General features: G+C 30.6%; 1 protein-coding gene across 1 annotated transcript in view; it reads right to left on the reverse strand.

Moving 5' to 3' along the window:
* The window catches only part of LOC148621741 (uncharacterized), a gene marked incomplete at its 5' end in the record, with an annotated part of 41,267 nt that overhangs the window by 7,498 nt on the left and 10,944 nt on the right, over positions 1–22,825 (reverse strand). The gene's annotated exons all lie outside the window — the stretch shown is intronic.

The following is a 22,825-nucleotide window of genomic DNA, read 5'->3' on the forward strand; positions in this document are numbered from 1 at the left end:
AAACGTTTAGAAAATGCACAATAATCCCTATCAAATGAGTAATTTCTAAGTGTATGACAGCATTTTCTTCAATCATTTTCCCGGACTTTGCATTACATCTTGGTTAATTTGATGCATTTTTAATCAATTGTTTAACACAAAATGGATTGCAGATCTATTTAGTGCATAAAAGCACGGAGGTATTTCGTAAGCAGATCATATTTGTTATTTTTCAGTCAAAAACTGTATCAAAAATGATTAAATATACAACTATTTGAAGAACATCTATGAGAAAACAATCTATAGTGTCAATTACTTAAATCCTCCATCTACACGAAGCTGTTGGCATAATTTCAAAATGCAATGTGTCATTAAAATGTTTACTGGTGAATAAATGCATATATTTTCTATTTCTATCAAACACTGACATGTTATATTCAGTCGTCCAATATATATAGGTACTCTTACAGCGCGATTATTCTTCGCGATAATCACAGTTTATTTTCTAAATATATTGAGTTGTTTAAAGAACATGATTAACACTGTTTTATTTGTGTACCTAGGACATTCATGTAAAAGTGATCATATAGAATTATAGAGTAGTTCTAATCCATTAAACTGTTATTTTTGGCAGGAATCTAATCTGTTTTCATAGGTTTGCATCATAATTGGCTAATGAATTGAATATGGTTCCATTTACAAATTCTTTTCATGTCGAGAACATCCTAATTGTGAGAAAGAATTAGCACATTATAAGAAATTAATGATGTTTTCAAAAAGTAATTATCACCTGCATTTTATCACAATGAGTAATGAATCAATCCACTCAAGACTGAGTGAAGTGTTATACTTCAACTTTGTTGAATGATTTTGTATATTTATTGTTTTAAATGTTAAAAAGGAAGATAAAATTATTTTGAAAAAAATAACAAACAAACAAACGAACATACTCGCCAATCTTTACTGAAGAGAGAGACTTAAACATGTTTTATTCCGTTTGGGTTGTTGTCTCTTTTGGCATATTCACCATATCCGTTCTCGTTATATTATAGGATAAAGATAAAATTTAAATAATAAAAAAAAAACAAATAAAAAAAACAGTACGGTATGTCAAGACATGTTAGAGGGTTACAAAAACTGATATCAACAAGCTATTTCAATGTACAAACAATAACAAACAAACAAAACATAGCGTATTGGATACATGAAACATTAACATAATGCACTTAACTTCTGTTTGTGAGAAACATCCCACCAACATAATGATCGTTTGGTTCGTATATTTAATTAGAAACAGGAACAAAATTAAAAAAAAAAAACAAAAACAAAAAAACAAAAATGCGTGCATCTGTAACTGCGGGTTGTCATTTTAATATTGGTGATTTTGAGATTTTTCATGATAATATTTCAATAATTTAAATCATTTCGATTGTAGGTCAGTCGCAATAATGACATCACAACAATTAATAAATTTCCAGCACTCAGATCGAAGTATGTTTATATATTGGAACGAGTAAACAATGATAAACCCAGTCATAGATGTATGATAATATCTTCATTTAGAAAATATGCCCGAATATAATTATGCTTCAGTCAAAAGCTGCATTATTGGCATATAAAATCATTTTGTTATACAAATGCTGTTGCAATAGAGTCTTCAAAATATCACAAACTACTAAATTATAAATGGTAAAAGCAAAGAACCAAACGATGACAGCGATATCCTCAAATCATACTTTTTTCTTAGTTATCATATACCCAAATATATCGAATGGATGTCTTAACACATTTAAAAGGAGGTCCGATCAACAAGTTCGCATGTTCTTTTGCTACTTTTTTGCTCCGTTTTCGTTTTTGTTTTGTTTTGTTTTGGTTTTGGTAGGAGGTTGAGGTCTGATTTACATTGACAAAGTTTTAATCATGCTATATAACAAATGCAGTAATATACATACTTATTACAGTTTCAGCATGAATTTTACCCGGGTAAAGAGACAATGCACGGAGAGTGCACTCCTCCACAGATAAACCCCTTATTAGACATCTATTATTGATCTAACTAATAAATCAACGTATTTTTTTGGTTTGGTTTTATGTTCTGTTGAAAATTTAATGAGCCTTCAACATTTCCTGCATATAAAAGTCTTATCACTCTGATTCTTATCAAGAAAGTAATTACTATGATATAAACTTGCAGCGTTTCGATTTTTGTCTACTAGTATCCGATAAATGAACCTTTTCAGATGAATTTGTTTCCACATCAGTTGTATTATCTGATGAAGTACGATCTTTTTACTTCATTTCTGCTAAATCCATTGACTTTGAAACTAATATTATGTTCATTGACAATAGAAAAAATCAATTTATCCAAATAAAAAATACCTATAAGATAAAATGGCAAACTGAAAAAAATGTTTCAGTTTTTATTTTAACTACTGAACTTAGTTTTAAAAAATACTTTTCTGAGTAGCATCAAGTTATAGTTGTAGATTTATATGTAAGTGAGTTTACTGCTGTGTTGAAGCTGTAGATAACATGGTATTTGACGTTTTCTTCATCTTTATTAACACGGTAATAATTTTGTTTACAAGAGTAACAACATCAAATTCCTGTTAATTATAATAAGAAAATACCATTTAAGCTTTGGACTCTCAAAGTATTTGTATCAAAGAATGTGTTACCAACCGTCAAACTGAAAAATAAAACAACGAAATCATGACCTTGTTTTTCTTTTTTAAAAAAAAAAAAAACAGAACAACACAACTTATGTTTTAACTTATGAACTTCTAAAAATAATTTAAACATAAACAATGAATTTACGGTAATTTACGGACCATAAGTCAAGATTTCCTTGAAAATTAAGTCGTGACTACAAAAAAAAAAAAAAAAATGAAAATTCCATAAATTTATTTCTGAAATATATATAGTCGATTTACTAATGTATTTAGGAACCTTGCAGAAAATATCCCTCGATATGTGTGTATTTGTACTTAGCGAGTTATATATCCATTAGCATATAAGCATAAAACATTTGAAACTATAAATAATACTCAAATAACGAAAACCTTTAAATAATACTAACTTTAAAAAGTCACAGTTTACAAGACTTAGTTTATTTAACGCAGGTTTGGGTTTAAGTACTTTCTTTGTTGCACAAGTGATCATATAAAATCAAAGAAAAAAGCTAGTTTTAATTAGTTCAACTATTATTTTTGGCATTAGCAAGTTGTATCTGCACGCAAATTAATTCGCTAAATGCACGAAAATTGGCTAATGATTTGTGTTTAGAATAAACGCTTAACGCCTTTCATGTAGAGAAACACTTGAGTATTAAAATAATCATCATATAATTGGTCATTTAGAACGCTTTTATCGAGCTATTGAAACCTGTGTGTTATGAGTAAATAATGGGAAATAAAACAGTTTGCATAGAAAGCTTCTTCATCAGGTAGTAAATCAAAGTTTGTTAGGTAAAACATAACAATATGAAATTATCTGAAAGTGCATATGAACTTCTGCTTTTAACCTAACATAATCAACGATTTTACATTCTTATTTTTTATTTTGTAGGTTCCATCTATTGTAACACCCTATTTGAAAAATGAATAGTTTGGATCCATTCGTTAAAATATCACTATTTTTCTCATTACAACTTAATAACTACTACGTTACAGGCATTTTAACCTATGCTGGTTAAATATTTAACTAATGTTAATAGTCAGATGATATAACAGCTACAAAGTGAAATGATAAGGAAAGTCATAAAATGTAAATTGCATTATATTTCACAGAATGTAATAAGTTATATACCGAGTGACTAAAATCTCTATAGATATCACGTCTTGTAAATAATTGGATTATATAGATGTTCATTTTTAACACTAGTGAAAAATACATTAAGATCAGTTTATAGCAAAGAATGCAGAAATACGAAAATTAATCATTTCATTCCAAGGATTTGACTATGCGCTTCTTTATAACTAAAACATGTTTATTTTTATCATCTCTAAATGCACAGTTTTGTCACAAATGACAATACTATTGAAGATATATACAATTGAATATACACGTACAAGTCTAAAGGTAAGTAAGCCGACGAACTTATTCAATGTAACAAGCCAGTAATGTTTGCTTTATCAGTTATGAATGGCATAAAGACAAATTCAGCTGATATAAACTAGCATGTGATCTCATTTCATCTTTTAAATCAGTTTTAATGTACCATTTTACAGGAATGTTTTTCCCTTTACTGAACTATGAATATATATCTAATTAAATGTATGACTTTCTGTACAATTTTTGATATAGTAGCATTCAAATATTTTAACATGAACTGATCTGCATTGCAGTATTATTACGATTTGAAGACATACTGAACAAACCGGAAACCAATCGAAACATACTTAAAAATGGTATAAAGATTAGAACTTTATCTTAAAAAGGTGTTTGCTATTGTGTTTGTCGCTTGTTAAGTTGTGTCACAACGTATAGTATCATTGTTAAATATGGTATAAAAACATATAGATAAATAAGCAAAACATATATAATGACATATGTGTGTGTGTGTGTGTGTGTGTGTGTGTGTGTGTGTGTGTGTGTGTGTGTGTGTGTGTGTGTGTGTGTGTGTGTGTTGAGACGAATATAAAACCAACAAAAAAAAAACAAAATAAATAAACAAAAAACAACGCCTTTCAGTTCGTTTAATGAATTTGTTTTTTTTTATTTTACCTTACCTTATAACACAAATTTAGAATGAAAAAGTAAATGTAACTTGCATATTCACGATTTTTTATTCTTTTGTTTATAAAGTCAAATCAATGATATTGTTTGATTGGTTCAATATGTTTAGATTGATATGCTGAAAGTGGAATTAATGTGTAATCATGTTTTACACTACAATGTAAGATCTTAATACCAGAACTTTTATAGGGGTGGGTTGGCCGAATTAAACTGTAACAACGAGATTAAAGCCCCACAGTGTGTATAGGTTTTCAAGGGTCACAGATTTTTCAGCCCAGAAGATCGGACTTTCCTCCTTCACAAACCTGACGACCACACGCTAAGCTCATAATATCAATTGCTTGTAAATCTCGCCGTCTAATTAAAAAGCTATACAGAGCTTTATTGAAGCTTATATTAATATGTTTGTTTGTTTGTTTGTTTGTTTGTTGGGGTTTAACGTCCGAGCAGCAATATTTCAGCTATATTCAGACGATGAAAATGAAATTGATAATAGACTTGTACATGTTTGTGTATTCACGACGTTAAATAAGTTTTACCTTAACCATGAAGGACGATCTTCCTTAAACATTGAGTTGAGTCAATGATAATGCTGCACTGTCAAATATTGAGTTCCAACTAATTAATTCATTAATCCTTTTTTCAACGTTGTTATTTATCAGTTATTAATTAAGCAATAAACAGTCAAACTACACATACAGTGTAATGAAAACCAGTATTCTAATTACATTTTACCAATAAAACTACCAGATAGAAGTTCATAATTACAATTAAACTGCCAGAGATACCTCAATTATTATCACATTTATTTATCAAGATTTGTGCGAAGTCGGAAAATTACTCGACAAACTCTAATGAACTTTCCACAAAATGTTCTTCATGGATTACCCCAGACAATGATTTACAGTAAATAAAAGGCAAACCGTGTCTATTGAAGAATTGTGTAGATAAAGAGTTGCTTTGCTGGTCCTATGGTATTTTTTGTAAACTAATTCAGAAAGCAATTTATTCTCTCTTACAGCCATTAATTTTTGTACGAGAACAAATGGGTTAATTTTGAAATTTTAATAGGTCGAAATACCCTAAGACTAATTTTATTATTTAAAAGGCGTTTCGATCAAGTTCTGTCGTTGAAGTTTTCGAAAAGACGCGGTCAAAGTTCAACATCGAAGGCTCATGAGAAATTGTGCAATTTTGTCATTTTCTTTGAAACTGTTTGACTTAATTGAACGAAATGTGAACACAATTTTACCAAGGCGTTTATCAGACGTCCGATATTGTCAGATATTATATTTTGTCTAGTGCATTGTCACAAGATGTCATCTCCGGGAAGTCCCAAGAAATTAAGAAATTTAAAAAAAACAAATGCAAAAACTATCGACATTGTGCTTTAAATGTTTTGGTTTTACATATGTAATATATGAAGTTATTTTGTGGTCAGGTTAAATGTAATCCTCTTAGTAACAAAGTAACACATGTTTGTTAAAATTGAACCATCCAATTGTATCTAACAATCAATATTAAAACTTTGCCTATGTCTTCAATTCATGACAATTTTCTTAATGTAAATATATTGAGGCAACATATTGGAAACAAAGACGACTCTTACCTTGTATACGAAAACCAGAATATGATATCAACGTTATTGCGCGTGATAATGGTAGGTTATAGCCAACAATTTAGACCAATTGTTTTGTATACTCCATCATTCAAATTATCGACCTCTAACGAAGAATTTTATATTTAATAGTCTTCGGCGAACAAAAAAGAACATGTATGCAAAATCATATTTTGAATTGAATCATCAATAATAGCATTATTTTCATCACATATATATTTATACAACCAGGAAGGTAAGAATAAGTTTACCTTTCAGTCTGTCTGATATTCTGAAAATAACAAGCTTTAAAAATGGCATTTTATACACAAACAAAATAACCGTCAGCTCTATTGTATAAAATTATTTTAGTTACAATTTAGCTTGCACATTAAATCTATCACTTGTTTGTTTGATACCAATCATGGTTTGTAATACCTGCTTAACTCTGATTAGCTTTAGTTGATTCGACCTGTATAAATATAAAGATCAAAAGTACCTACATGTATTGGTTGTAACTACCAACTTATTACAACGAGGCATTTAATAACAATTGTACGATATTCCGTGTAGCATATATTTTGGTGACGAAATTTGTCCATACACACGTACATGTAGAAGTCAAAAGAAATAATATAATTATCATATTTACTGTGCATTTCTATCTCTATGCAGTTTTTGTTCTGCTGATCTACATAGGATACTTATTAGCTTCAATGGAATGTCGGAAGTACAAGAGTACACCGAAATTTACTATTCAGTCAGTAAATGAGTGGGTTGACAACGTCAAAATACTGCAATCAATGTGTGATTTTATTTAATTCCGTAGTTATTTACTTAGTTATATAGTGTCAACTGAGTGAAGCTTCCACTTTCCTCTATCTCCTTGCCCTATTTCCCATTTATGTTCAACCTTGACCTATACGGAAAAGACATAGAAAATGCATATCAATATTTCACTTATCATTACTCTTCATTTAAAGAGTAATCAAAGGAACCAAGGTTATAGCGGTAATCAAAAGAATGTAATAGTATCTTCAAAGACCAGACTTGGAAAACAGACATACACAACAAAGAACATAAAGTAACTAAAATTAAAACATTCAATATATTTTACAAACATAAGTAAAAAAACTTTTATTGTTATAAACATGAAACCTATAAATTCAGATTTCAGATTTCCTTTGCCCTCATCCCCAATCTCATATTGCCCTACACCCCACTCCCTATTATCCATACCACATTAAATGGGATGTTTACCCATTTCGAAGAGTTATCATGGGAACCAAGATTCTTGCGGGAATCATAAGAATGTAATCCAGGGTAAAAGACAAGACATGAAAAAACAGACAATGATCATACAGAAACACAAATAATGCATACAAAGTAACAAAAGTAAATGAGCAACTCGGACTTCACTTAAAGAGAGAATGGACCAGGTGCACCGGTAGGATAGGCGTCCTCTGCCTAAACACCCATCGAGTTGCTCATAAAAATTCAAGTCCTGGGTAGACGACAGAAGAAAGGAAAATATGACACGTTGAACAAATCAGTTTTCATGGTGCAGATGGATACACTGTAACGATCCACCAGTTCATGATGACGACCATAAAATTTCTGAAGTGATGACTTCAATCTTGAAGCAACATAATCCTGTTCCAAAAAGCCTTACTGTGAGAAGTCTAGCTCGATACAAAATGCTATTGAAGTTACGGCAAGCTCTGGTATAACGTATGAGCTGTGATATAAAAACTCAATACGCAGGTGCTGAAGGGATGTTGTTACAGAAGAAAGGCAAGTTGACAATTTTGAATGAAAAGCCATCGCGTTTTTCGTAAAGGTTAGTTAATAGTTTTTCCTTTATCATTGATCTCTAACTTTAGGTCAAGATATGAGTTTGACTTCACAGTGTCTGTAGTATCCTTCATCTCAAGTTCTCTTGAGTAGACGCGATGTATCAAATCCCCAAAACTAGGATTGTTTAACGTACTGTTAAGTACTGTTTCATACATAGTGTGCCCAAAGCAGTATAAATACGTGTGCAATAAAATGCGATCTGTTAATAAAAAAAAATATCAAAACTGGTTACTCATCTTAGGCAAACCTGTCCAATAATTGATGGACGTCGTAGCGTCAGCACCGCGCAATACGTCTTTTTACCCTTTCGCGATCGTACATTAAAAGATGATAATAAGACCCACAGTACATCAGATCGTTATAGCAACAGAATTCGAGTCTGCTATTGGAGTCGGCTATCTTTCTATTAAATTCCACAAACTAAAATTCTTGAATATCATCTTGATCCGTCCTATTGGCCCAGGAGCTATCTGTGACGTATTTTGTTGTGTTGTGTCACGATGAACGCTTGAAATATATTTTATTTTTTTGGAAAACCATTGTTTTTGATATAAAATTTGTGTCATTTGTTTTTTACTCATATATTTGTTTTATATAAATTGGACTGTTTTATATCAGTTCTCGTATATAAAAAGAAATATATACATGTGTATGATTTATTAAGACGTTAATGTGAGTATGTGATTCCCACATGCTTTTTACCTTATATTGCGCATTGTAACATAATAAAGTAATCAGTTGAATGTTTAAATAAGATTGTTCAAACCCATGACAATGTCATCGTGACAATTCGTTTGAACAATGCTTAATCTTTTGACACTTTTTTAGGACGAACGGCGTGTATATACTTATTTCATTACAATAGTAAAACAACATTGGCGCCCGTCTTAAATAAGAAGAGTCTACAAATAAAGAGCTTACTAGTCCTTAGTATGAATCGATCTCGTTATATACATTATTAAACAGTGCGACTATTTCAAGTGCATTAATTATAGATATGATGGTGTCCATTGACACATTTATTTCTTTATGTGCGATGATTTTAATCCAGTCTGAAATTATGAACAGATGTTCCATGGTCAAGGATTTCCCTTTTTGTACATTGATATAATCTATGGCTTTTCTAACAATATATAAAGTACATTTGATTATTTTTGTAAAATATATTTGAGTTATTTTCATGGAACATTTTAGAAATGAGAAAACTATACATGATAACTCATATATGATTTCATTTCAGTAATTAAACCTTAACACGTATTGATTTGTTTCCTATACAGGGTCAAATTCAACGAACTAAATGTAAAATAAAGTACAAACTAGGCAAAATTGTTGTGCATAGCGTAACAGGGTGTTCTCCTAGCTTCCCAATTATCACATGACCATTTGAAATCACCTTATACGACTTCATAATGTAATTTTGAATTTTGTTTTTAATTTTCTAACGTTTGACCGGCGGCTATTTTGGAATGGCCGCCATTTATAATATTTCAATAGAGTCAATCCAAAGCCTATACACCTAATTGTAAACCAAGTATGAACCTTCTACGATTTGTACCTGTCTTCTGACAAATTTTATAAAGTTTGAATAGCGGCCATTTTGAAGAATTATAAACAATAAGTAAAAACAATATTTTCCCAAACTTCGATGGGGGATATTAATTCTGCATAAAGTTTTGGCAATCCCGAAGGAGCAATATATGAACTTTAGTACATAGTAAAGGTAACATGCATCAAGACCATCTGCTAAAAGCAATTTACACAATTATCTGAAGTAACATAGTTTCTTCAGTCACTAATTACTGTGTTTTATTGCACAAAAAAACGCCTTTTATAATTGTACATTGTTTAAGGGACACTTTCGTATATGAACAGCTGTAATAGTTAATTAACTTTCTTACTCAAAACATTGTATTGTCTATTTGAATACTTTAAGCATGCACCTTCTCAATCATTTATTGCACACGTATTTATGCTGTAATATTATGTTAATAATATTCACCTGGTGGAATGAGTTCTTTTATTTTGATACGCTTAAAGCACAAAATATGCAAGCAATATTTTGAATTTATTTATTTATTTATTTATTTATTTATTTATTTATTTATTGTACGAATTGCGTATTCAAACTATAGTATTTTTTTTTCGTTCTAAACTTAGAACACTTTAAAACTCTGTTAAAGGAACTTGGATAGAATGTATGTACATGTTATATACCACACTTAAGCATAAGAGACAAGAAAGATGGTTTGTTCATAAACCTTAATATGGTGTAGGCATCGCCTTAATCAGCGAGCACGTGAGCTTTACCATACGTGTACCATCTGTTCGATACTCATACAAATGGTTAAGGATATAAAAACCCCTTGGCTCAAAGAGGTATGGTCGGAAGAGATATTTTGTTTCGCAAGTGCAATATTTGTATTTATATTTCAGCAGTAAGCGAAATCAATATTTTTATTTGTAAATCCGCCCTGCTAAATAATGGGGAAAAGTCTTTTTTCAATGAATTAGTACAAAATGTTTTTTTTCCAAAATACTAGCCATATTCCCCTTTCTTCTTTCTTTAAAAAAGGTCGATAACTTTGTAGCACTTCGCCTTACTTTACAATTTCAACACTTATGACATTTTTGTTAAGTTTAAGGGGGTCGGATTAATTTGTACAGATACCGGAAATACTATAGTTTTCCTCTGGCGATGGAAATATTTTACACATATCATGTGACGTCAACAAAATTCAGACGCAACTGACAGTTGTAAATTCCAAGAAGAAAATGATTGCTTTTCCAATCTTAGAAAAGCTATAGTTCGATTTGTATAATAAAATCGGAGTTATGTTTTTTTCGAGGCGAGTTAGATTCTTGACAAAAGCAATAGTGGAACAGCGGAGATACACGTACATACATCCTAGTTTTTAAAAACACATCATACTAACTTCTAATAAGTAAAAAAATGAAATGACTCGAAAACTCTCAGAAAAGATGAAATTATTTTTAATGAATTTAATCTTAACCTCTATATTTTTATTTGTTTGATTTGAGGAAACGGTGAGTCATTTTTTTGTTACTTCCGGGCATGACTTTTTTTCGTTAGTATATTGGGGAACCTTGAGGGAAATTAATATAGTACACGTTAAAACCGTAGAGCTCACACCGCTTGGCGATGCTCGATATAATGACAATTCAATCCAAACATGACTTATTTGTTTTATTTATAACTACATACTGTTTTCAAACAGTCTGTTTTTAAACAATTAATCACAGAACCCAAACTAGTACCAATCATTCCATTCAAAACGCTAAAAAAACTGTTTTAATAAAAAAAAATCAGCTCGTAAAGAAATGCACGATAATTCAAAGGAAGAATGATGAATTTTATTGTAAGTTTTTCAAAAGAAATTTAAACTTGGAAGATACGAGATATACTTAAAATCTGGCAACAACTGATTTTTGTGAAGAGGAGACGTAATTATATCTCAAACGTTTCTTACAATATCTTATCAATAAATATCCTATGATGAATGATTAACGGTCCTGTAATCTTGCCTTTGAAACATTTGTAAAGTTGTAAATTGTAGATGAATAGCACTAAGTAGGTATTCGTGTCATTAAAAATAAATAGATTGATTATTTAAATTATTTAAAATCTTATGTAATTAAACGTTGCCGAGTAGACACAAAATGCACCTTCACAGGTCTATATCTAGTTCCATTAATAAGTTGACATTGGAAAGAGTATATCAAAGTGCTTCAACTGGTACTTTTTTATGCTTTCAGAATAGCATCCGTCGCTTCTGTGTTACCGTGGCATTTTAGTCGGTCATATTATATTCTACGTTGTGTTATTCGGCGTTTTAATGTTTACTATTACATGCAACACTAAAACACAGTTACAAGCAGGCTTTGCACTTTTTTTGAACTACCGTTTTATTATATAAAACAACAAACGTATTATCAGAAAGATTCATAAACACTATTACAGCATGTATATTTGTTTCCATTGAATGTCTTAGAGCCAGCACTTAATATATGCAAATTAATTGTAGTAGTTTCCATCGTACCATTTACCCTATTTTGAAAAAAAAATGTACAAAATATCAATTTGATAATGACATAAAATGTGTTATTAATCCAAAAGATTGCATTTTAGGCAAAATGATGCTATTGTTAATCGTGTTTTTGTCTCCAAATTAAGTTGAAATGTTTAAGAAATTGACACTGTGCATGAACAACGTAATTTGTTGTTTAAGCATACATGTATATCAAACATTGAGGTTTGGGCGGCTCACAAATTAAATAAATTAAACGATTTTCATGTTTGTAGTTTTTATTGGATGAATACACACTTAAATACCAGTTTCTGTAAGAATCAAGTATGGTATGAAACATGGTATGGTATAACCTGCCATTTTTAAAGAGTAATCAAGGGAACCAAGGTTATAGCGGTAATCAAAAGAATGTAATCCAGGGACAAAGACCAGACATGGAAAACAAACATACACAACAAAGAAAGTATAATTTGATTATTTGTACCGTAAGAAACAAGGAAATGACAAAATTTTATATATCAGTTTGGTCAACTGAGTTATAATTCCATCAAATCCATCAACATGCATTGTAAATGTACTTTGTCAAAAACCTAATTTTATTTACATTCTTTTAAAAAAAATTTGAGCAAATCAATGATGCAGAAATAAAAAAAAGTGTTATTTTCAAAACCGAGAAGAAAACATTCCTGAGTAAAATTACATTGTTAGATCGGTGGACATTTGACATGAATGTTTCTGATTCTTCCCATTTGCCTAATTTTTATAAAGACTTGCACACAACATGGTTGCAGATTTTGCAAGACATTCAACGGAAACAAATAGACGTATCGTAATGTCTCATTTGTTTCTTTCAGACATTAAGATTCTAATCTATAATAAATTCAACTAGTACAAATCTGAATTTCAAATTCATTTACGACAAATCAGAGAAAAACAAACTTGTACTTCTGGATTCGACTGGCTTTTGAAATGTATTTTAACTTACTCACCCCAGTCATGAGCACTACCATTAATAAGCGATATCACATATTGGATTTAGACATCACGAAAGCTTTATAATTGGTGAATGTATCGTCGTTTTACCATGTATAGTTTCTTTATGTTTAACATTCAATATAACGGTACAATCTGACCTTCCTCAGCAACAATTAACAATACGATTTACAAAGAGAAAGCAAAAAATATAACAAGATATTTTGAAGAATTGTTATATGAGATGTCAGAATTTAAGTTGGATTAAACAGTTATCATGAATATTCTATATTGTTAATAAAAACGTATTTATAAGTGCATTTTTTATGATAATAATAATTTTCCAGCAATTACTAGTATGCATTTTTATTTGCAACCAGGGCAATAATAACATGATAAAAGTAGGTCATTAGTCGATAGGAAAGGTGTTTTGTTTATTGACAAATATTCTCTTGTACTGTCTAGACGATGTAAAGGTCCTTATTATCTAGTCAAGACAATGTTTAGAACCTGCTGTTATCTGTATAAAATACCCATGTCTTCATCATATGAAATATATGTTCGAAACATGTACAGGTAAAAAAAATACCAATGATATACATTGTAAAATCCGATATCCTGTACACGTGTTCAAGGAGTAACCTCTAATGAGCAGCATTTGAATGAAACATGTAGAAAGTTCTAATAAATCCCAAATCGATTGTATACAAGAAGTACTCAAAGCCAAAACTATTAAATAGGAAACCAAATCCATCTACCATGTATAGGAACAATAACAAACTGAACTAATTCAGTCCCAGACAGGTTCAATATTGTTTGATATTTATTACAGGCCGCCTTTACAGTTCTACGTCTTTGGGTTCTAGTATGTTATAACTATGAATACTGGACGCCAGAAAGTTAGGTACTTGACAATATTAGGTACTATAAGTGGGCGTAATATCTGATACTGATATTTTTGCCAGATGGAGATTTAACATCTCAAGACATTTTCAGCTATAATTACTACTCCAAACGGTATAGTTCCTAAAACATGCGTCGATCAAAGCCTGCACATCAGCATGAAAAAGTTAAAGTGACAATTTACATTACACCCAATAACAGCCCCATACCCCATTGCCCAAATTCCCTTTTCAGTTTAAACACACTCTATTGATAAGTATCAAACATATGTACAAAACAAATCAAAGTTTGAGAAACATGATTCGGAAACAAGCACTATGCTTTTATTAATGGTTTTCAGTAATGACATTTTATACATTTAAACATACAAATGGCATGCTTATGAAATAAGAAACATCAGGTACGTGTATTACTATGTAAATACAATAAATATACTACTATTCATTACATTTTATCTGCATTATATAATTAAATAACTAACTTTATTTTTTACGTTTTCATATTTACATTTTTAGTTCAGAATATTGTTGTTGTCAAATTAAGTATACCATTTATTTGAGCAAATACTTTTAAACCTATATCCTCTATTCCTTCCATTCACAATCCCAATCGCCATACAAAACCCCCATTACCATTCTACATCCCCATTATACCAAAGTATGGGAATAATCTTTCCGAGTACAAGTAGTGTTTTAAGTTTTCACAAAACCAGCAATCTACCACCAATTTGCTTAAGCAAAATTTGACTTTCATCAGACCAACCATTTCTGTTAGGAGCGAATACTACATCTGATATAGTTGTATGCAAGCCCACAAATACCTGGCCATTTAATGTCTCTGTGAGAGTATCTATCGCTTAATTGTCCATCAATCTCTCAGTGAAATCCTGTATTGACCTCACATCTAGTGATTCTTATAATACGCAGCATTTTATTTATGTTAAACGGTTGTTGATTTGTCATCTCCCTTGATATGGTTTACTTAGGTCTTCCAGAGCTCTCTGTCATTACCTTATATATCCTGCGTCCAGTGTCATTCAAAGATTTCTTCAAAACTCAAATTACAGACCGAGGAACTCACTTTTAAATTTAACACCTTATGCTATAAATGTCATTCCGGCTTTTACAACACCTATTGCATGCAACGTTTCAGCGTCAGTCATTTCTTGCGTATTATGAACAAATGGTTTTAAAACGGGATACCAATCTTCAAGTGCAAGAAGAAATACAAAAAACCTGCAAATATTGTTATTCAATAAAATAGTAAATTCATGAAGAAGAATTTTACAGACTTGATGTTGTCAATTGTCAAAAGATAATTTGACGGATGCATTAATGATTATATTTATCGGTAACTTAGTCAGGTACACCCAAACACATGTCAATGTATGCACGTGCATGCCATGATACCTCTTAAAATAGGTTCATTATGAATATATAGAGATAGACCAAGTACACGAGTGTACATTAAATTGTTACTTATTAAAGTATTTTGCTGATAGTCGAACACTATGATACATTATGGCTAATTATGGTACAACTTTTGCAAACACTACGCACAGTTATCCCATAAGTAACAAATCATAAATTATTAAAATTCATTTAAAAGAAAGACAGAATCAGGTACTCGTCTATTGATATGAAGTTTTCTACCTTTTAAATTACTATATAAACGTCGATCAATTTATTTTTAATTTTGTAAAAATAACAAAATATGGATAAGCGGTACGTAAAATAGAAAGAAATTGAAGTTTATCTTTTTTTAAAAGGTAAATATTGATATATTTTTGACTGATATAAAAAAGATGTAATCAATATTACAAAACTTCTACTCATACAAACAATGCACTAATCAACTACTACTGGCTTCTACAACATCATCGATAAATGTTTAAATTCCATGTAGATATCGTCAAAATACATCGTCTCGACAAAAATAAATAAATAAATAAAATAAAAGAACAAAATGAGATGATGTAACGAACAAAACGATATCATCTGCTGTATTCCATTCATTTTTCAACATCGTATATTCGAAATAACAATTTTTAAAGAATGGTTATCAGAAAGACCTATTTACTTCGAATATTGAAATGACAACAAAAATGCGTTGTTATTGGGATTGCCGGCGCTTTCAATGTCAATTACGGGTATTAATTCACTATTAAATTAGATACTCCAAGAGATAAAGCTATACATTTCATATATTTTCTCCACAATTTATGGGTGTGTAAAAACGGACCATTCACACACAAACTGACATAAAAGTCAATCGGGCTTTTTTGAGAGGTGGTCTGATTTTACACACCGATGAATTTCGTAAGAAACATTGTTTAGTCCATTATTGTATTCTTAAGAAAAATGATACAAAACTTCGGTTGAATGAACTTTTGAATACAATCTTAATTATCGTTATAGTTCAACACAAATCAGATGTAAACAAGAAATCAGTGAGCGACGGCTTACTTGTGATACCCCTGATTTCCATCACAATATAAGGAAAATGTATTTTTATGGGCAAGTAGATGTCACATGAGTAGTCATGGTACAACATCCTTATAGGGGGTGTGGTATAAAATGTCAGCTACCCGTAATTAATAGTATCCCAGAAAAATGTGGCATTTTTTTTATATTACTACTGTATAAAAAAATCAAGTTTGTCTGCCAAACAAGGAGTAGACGTCATATGAAACTAATTCAACGATTGAATATATACATATGAAGCTTTGTATGAAATTTCAATATCCTGTGATTAACAGAAGCTGAGAATGTTATAACAAAAAATTGTATTGCGGAATGACGGATATAGATAAAATAATATACCCATCTTCAAAGGAGCGGGGGTTTAAATATCAGGAGCAATAAAAAAAAAATAAGTAAGATGTTTTACAAAGCATCATTCTGCCTTCAAACATGATCACACTTAGCTAAAACTGCAGTATCAATTAAGCTAGAATAAACTTGTATATTAATCATATCTGTGCGTTACTTGTTAAAGCTATAGAGAATTGGAAAACGAACCGTTGAAGCTTACACAACTGCAAATAAAGACTAAAGATGATAAAACTATTTATTGCATAATTGCATGCCAGAGTATAGTAAGGCTTGCAAATTACATTAATATCAAAACAACAATTACTTTTCATTACAGATGCATCAATTAAGTCCGTTGGATTTAGTTTGGAAAATAATATTTTGATGGGGTGTTATATTTGATTATACAAATTGAATTAACATCCGGCTATTGAAAAGAACCATTTTCAATCAGTAGATCGGTTGGCCTGTGGTGGTTCTTACAATAATGTTGTCTATCTTTGTTCTAATGTTTGTCAATAGCAAGATTTATCTCCAACAAAATAAAACAGCAACATCCTACTAGAGCTATTAACATGAACAGAAAACTAGAAAGAAAAGATGATACCAAATCAAATCTCAACAACAACAAAAACATTAATAGAAACATTACTGTTAAATCTAAAAATGATCATATACAACAAGTCGGCGTAACCAAAATCACAGACGTTATACATTAATTTTGATTTTAAATAGTAGTTACATAAATATTGAATAAACCATTGAATTTGCATACTTTGGACGTACACACTCTATCGTTATTTTTGTCTTGTTTACGATACTTGTCTCCTTAATTTAGGCCGATCTATCTCATAAAAGCACAATCTATATAATGGTGATGGAGCATAATGATACTAGTTGCAGGACTTATTTCCCATGTAAAATTCATAAGTGTTCAGGAAATGAAATATTGATAGTCTGTCTAGCACGTACCACCAACTATATATCAACGTACTGTTTCCGGGCGACTTGCTGAATACTAAAGTTACAAAAATTGAGGTACCGACAACCATGCCAATTAATTTCCACCCAAACTTGCCAATCGCAAATTTACGTTATTACTACTAATAAATTGCTATAAATATTTAAAAGAAATTTTGAAAAAAGACACAATTCCTAATTCTGTTTGATTGGATTTCATTAAATGTCAGAATGCAATTAAAAAAAAATTGCTCGACTCTTTGTGCAAAAGTTCGTGACGGCAGTACAATATAAGTTAACAAAAAACTTCAAAAGCTAAAATTATTTCTACGAAATGAAGTAAAATGTTTATCTTCAATGACCGAATTTTTAATTAAAATTCGGACTTCCTTCCAGTATGGAATACCTTAGCTGTAGTGGTTGTAGCAATACATCAGACTAAATATTATGTTTACGATAAAATCATCATATAATAAGACAAGTAATGCAATGCTTCGTTTACACGTCTCTAATCATCTGTGTATGTCCTAATGTTTACTGTCATAACAACGGAACGTTCACCTTTACATTACCTTGTAAACGTAACATTGCGTTCCATTGCGTACAAAAAAAAAAACAACACTTAGGTTATACATATTGGCAAACACTACATGGACAATACAGATACATTAAATGTTAGGGGACATCCATCGGCAAAACAACGTCTGCAAAATCAAAATTTAAAGTCCACAAAAAAATCAATAATACCCGTTCTAAACCAGTGTGAACTCAGGTCCTACTGTAGTTTAAGTTCGTGTTAGACATTCATCATGCTTGCAAGTAGATGATTTAAAGGAGTTTGTTGTAACAAAAAACCCTCCATAATTTCTGATAAATTATATGTATGTTGGATTACAAACTATATGAAGGCATAAGTTACTCTCATTCGTACATAACTTATTTGTTTTAGTCTATCGTGAGAAAAATCTTGCAGTGAAAAAAAGCAGATACAGAAAAAAAAACAATTAAAACACATTCATAACTTATATTTAAATATTCTATTGTTACCATAATTCAAACGCTGCAAAGGCATAAAGAAAAAAACACAAAATAGGCTATTATTTCCTGAAAGAATGGTATCATCAGAAGTTTAACTTTTTTGTTGTTGTTGATGATATTAAAGGTGCTTTGTGAAATCAAGATTAAATATTAATTAAATAACAAAATGATATCGTTATGACTGTATCGTTAGAATTATTAAATGAGTGTTCACTTAAGATACACAAGTATAACAAAATAATGTACTGATGAGCTAAAATACGGATTAAAGTATTTTTATAGTCTACCCATTATGTTACGAGCAATAATATATATATATACAGTATATATGTATACAGTGAAACCTGTCTAAACCAAACTCCAATTGGAATGAGAGATTTGTCCAGTTTAGAGAGGTGTTCAGTTTACAGTGGTTCAAAATGTTTTGAAACTGATTTGAAGGGATTTAGGAAGATACCTTGTTTAATCAATTTACCGGTTTATACATGTTTTTACTGTATTTATTAATATAAATCGCTAAGTCTTTTGACACTGTATTACTTACAAAAAACGTATGTATGTACACCATTAGAAACAATGTTGATTTGGTTCAGTATTTTTTTCTGTCATTAAGATATATGGCATGTTATATATTGGTCGAATCAGGGAGACTACATATATCAAATTTCTTATATTAAACATTCGCCAGTGATATCTTGTTCATGTGACATACTTATAGTCGGAAGAACAGATGTAAAATGTCTGCACAGCAAAAGATCATAGTAATTGAATAGTCCACACGTTTTATATCTTATGTATAGACAATACAAGTACCGATGCGTCAATAATGGGGCATTTAGAATCCAAGTACATGCCCTGAACGTCAAAACAGGAAAGTAATGAGATTTACATACACAATGTAGCGAATATAATGAAATACAAACGTAACTATTAAAGGTGAAGTCAACAAAGTTTTGATAACTTACCCAAATTCTGTGATACCCACAATAGAACACACAATAGAAACGTATGCCATTTGATATAATTCCGAAAAGTGGAATAGCAGCTTTTTTCCAGTATCATCTGCATGGCGATATAAACATATTCATTGCATTGAAAACAAATCAAAATTAAATCTCTCCTGATAGAAACTGTGACCGGTAGAGATCCGTTATATGTATGGTATGTGCAGAAGGGATTGAATTTATCTTGAACAGGAGGATCATCACCCACTAAGAATTGGAACATTCTTCGATATTCCTCTATTTATTCAGCAACCTTACCACAAATATATAGAATGATTTATTTATCATTCAGTCGTTGCCCCTGATTGTTTAAACATAACATCATGCTAAATCACGACACCACGTTTCTATAATTTTAACACGTTCCGATTAATTTTTAACAAAACTAAATTTGATTTTATTCAAATATTTACATTGAAGGTAGCCGAATGAAAGAAAAATTATTTTACCAATGTTTCGGTGTTTGTTAAAAAGAATTTTCTACTTCAATGACGTACAATATTTTAGTTTGTGTTATGTCTAATAAAAGAAAGAGGTATCAGCGTCTTCTTTTTTTGTCATGTAAAATGTGTACGCTATTTGTTTATTCGATCGATTTAAAACGATATGTTTAATCTTCAAAATATTTGTTTACGTTGAATTCATTATGATTAAATCATAATATTAGTACTCGCAAAACCATTTGTAATACAGGTGCGTTATATTAAGTGTATTCACTTTTAATCTACAGTTTTCTATTTTATATTTATAGCTCAAAAACATGCTTATTTACACACATTTTCGGGTATATTTGGAACAAAATATTGCATCAATATATTACCCAGATGGTGCTATGCTATCATTGCTCATTTGTGCCTAATATTCGCATACATTTTATGTATTCGTTGTATGTGGTGTTCTACTATAACTTTGGAAAGTCGATTTTAAGTCTTAGATTCAACTTGAAAATGATCAAAATATTCAAATGTGCCACATGGTTGATTTTTATAATGTTGTTGATTCCAGTATAACGATTGGTGATGATGATGATAATTTTTTTTTTCAGATGATTGTTACGATTTCACCTATGATTAAAAGAGAAACTAGGATTAATGTAAAAACAGACCTTATAGATATAAATTCTCAACAAATCACACGCTACTAAGTTGGTCTTAAGTAAGAGTTATTGACAGGATTTTTAGGGAATTGAAAATGGAACATTTCCAAACCCCGATTTGCTTATATGCGTATATATTTAATATAATAATGTCACCGTAAAACATTGTATACTTGTATGGTGCTGAAAGCGGCGTCACAGTTTTCGTGCAATGACTTTATAGTTGTGGTTAATCAATTGTTATGAAAGTTTGATATGATTTTACTAACAACTATATAAAGAAATGCTCTTATATTTGATTTTGAGTTTATGGCCCCTACTATTTTCAAATAAAGACCATCTATGCAACTAACAGATACCACACTGTAGGTTTCTGTTAATCTAAAACATGAGAGTCCAGAATTTTTTCAAGCCAACTTATATAAAGTGAATTGACCAATCCTTAACATGAGTCGCTCATTTGCTTTTGTTACTTTGTATGTATGATTTTAGTTACTTTATGTTCTTTGTTGTGTGTGTCTGTTTTCCTTGTCTGGTCTTTGTCCCTGGATTATATTCTTTTGATTACCGCTATAACCTTGGTTCCTTTGATTACTCTTGAACTCAACCATGCAAGTACGCCTTCAAGGAGGAAGCATTGTAATACGTATGTGACTAGTCTTATGGCAATCCATAGTGCAATTTGTTCCACATATAGATGTTTAGTAACACATGTTAATGGATATTTTTCAACATGTGCATAATTCAATTATTGGTAATAATAAATGGAGAAGTTTTCTAGACAATGCAAACACGTTGAAGAGAAAACGTATGTATGTTCAATTTGCTCTTCGGGCAATACCAGTCTGCGTCCATACTTGTCCCTCGGGCAATACCAGTCTGTGTCCACACTTGTAACGATAAAAATGTTTAGTTTTCACATACATCGAATCAAACTATGTATTTTCATATATGTAGAGGCATAAAGTATGGATCAGAATGATTCGACAAAATCATTGACTGTGAATATAAGTAATGTATCATAAAGTCACAGTTAATAATTAACTACAACTGAATAGGAAGAAACAGTTCAAATCATTGTATCGTATGTTCTACGATAAGGCATCTAGTAGCTGGAGAGTCTGGAATAGAGTAAGTTGCGCGTAAATCCTTTAAAAAGTCGTCGGAAATTGGGATTTGTTTGAGTATAATTGTATTGGTTTTTTTGATTTTGTTTTTGTTTTGTATTTGTTTTTGTTTATTTGTTTGTTTGTTTGTTTAAATGCAATGAGCATCTAGGTGGTATAATTTTTTCTTGTAAATGATAAGATTTTCTTACTAAATATATCGGAAGAGTGGGCAAATAGAAAACTTACATTAGAAACTTGCATCTAATTCATTCTATAATGTATTTCAAATCTGCATTGAATAATCCTACCCAATATGACACCACCACTGATAGATGTCATGGGCAAAAACTTCTTTAACTGATAAAATTGTTTTAAATAACATTATAGCACAACACTGCACGCAAATGTCCGCCTTAAGCTGCATGTAAATTAGCTAATATTTTTTTATTTGAAGGCATCATTTAATTCTTTCATGTTGAGAAACAATTTGCGCATTGCCTTTAACATCTTGCGTATGTTAAGATCAATACCGATAGATTATTTTCATATTCAAAGAAGTCTTTATCATGTTATAAATAGATATACTGTTTCATAAACAATTGTTCAGTACACATTTCAAAGAGTAGATGTTGTTTAAAGAAGTGATCAAACAGAAATCTTACTCTGAATCTGAATTCGATTTTCATTTTACGTAGTTTTACTAATGCTACT

This window comes from Perna viridis, chromosome 3, assembly GCF_037379345.1.
Source record: "Perna viridis isolate PV_CMFRI_1.1 ecotype Kerala chromosome 3, ASM3737934v1, whole genome shotgun sequence".
Lineage (NCBI taxonomy): Eukaryota > Metazoa > Mollusca > Bivalvia > Mytilida > Mytilidae > Perna > Perna viridis.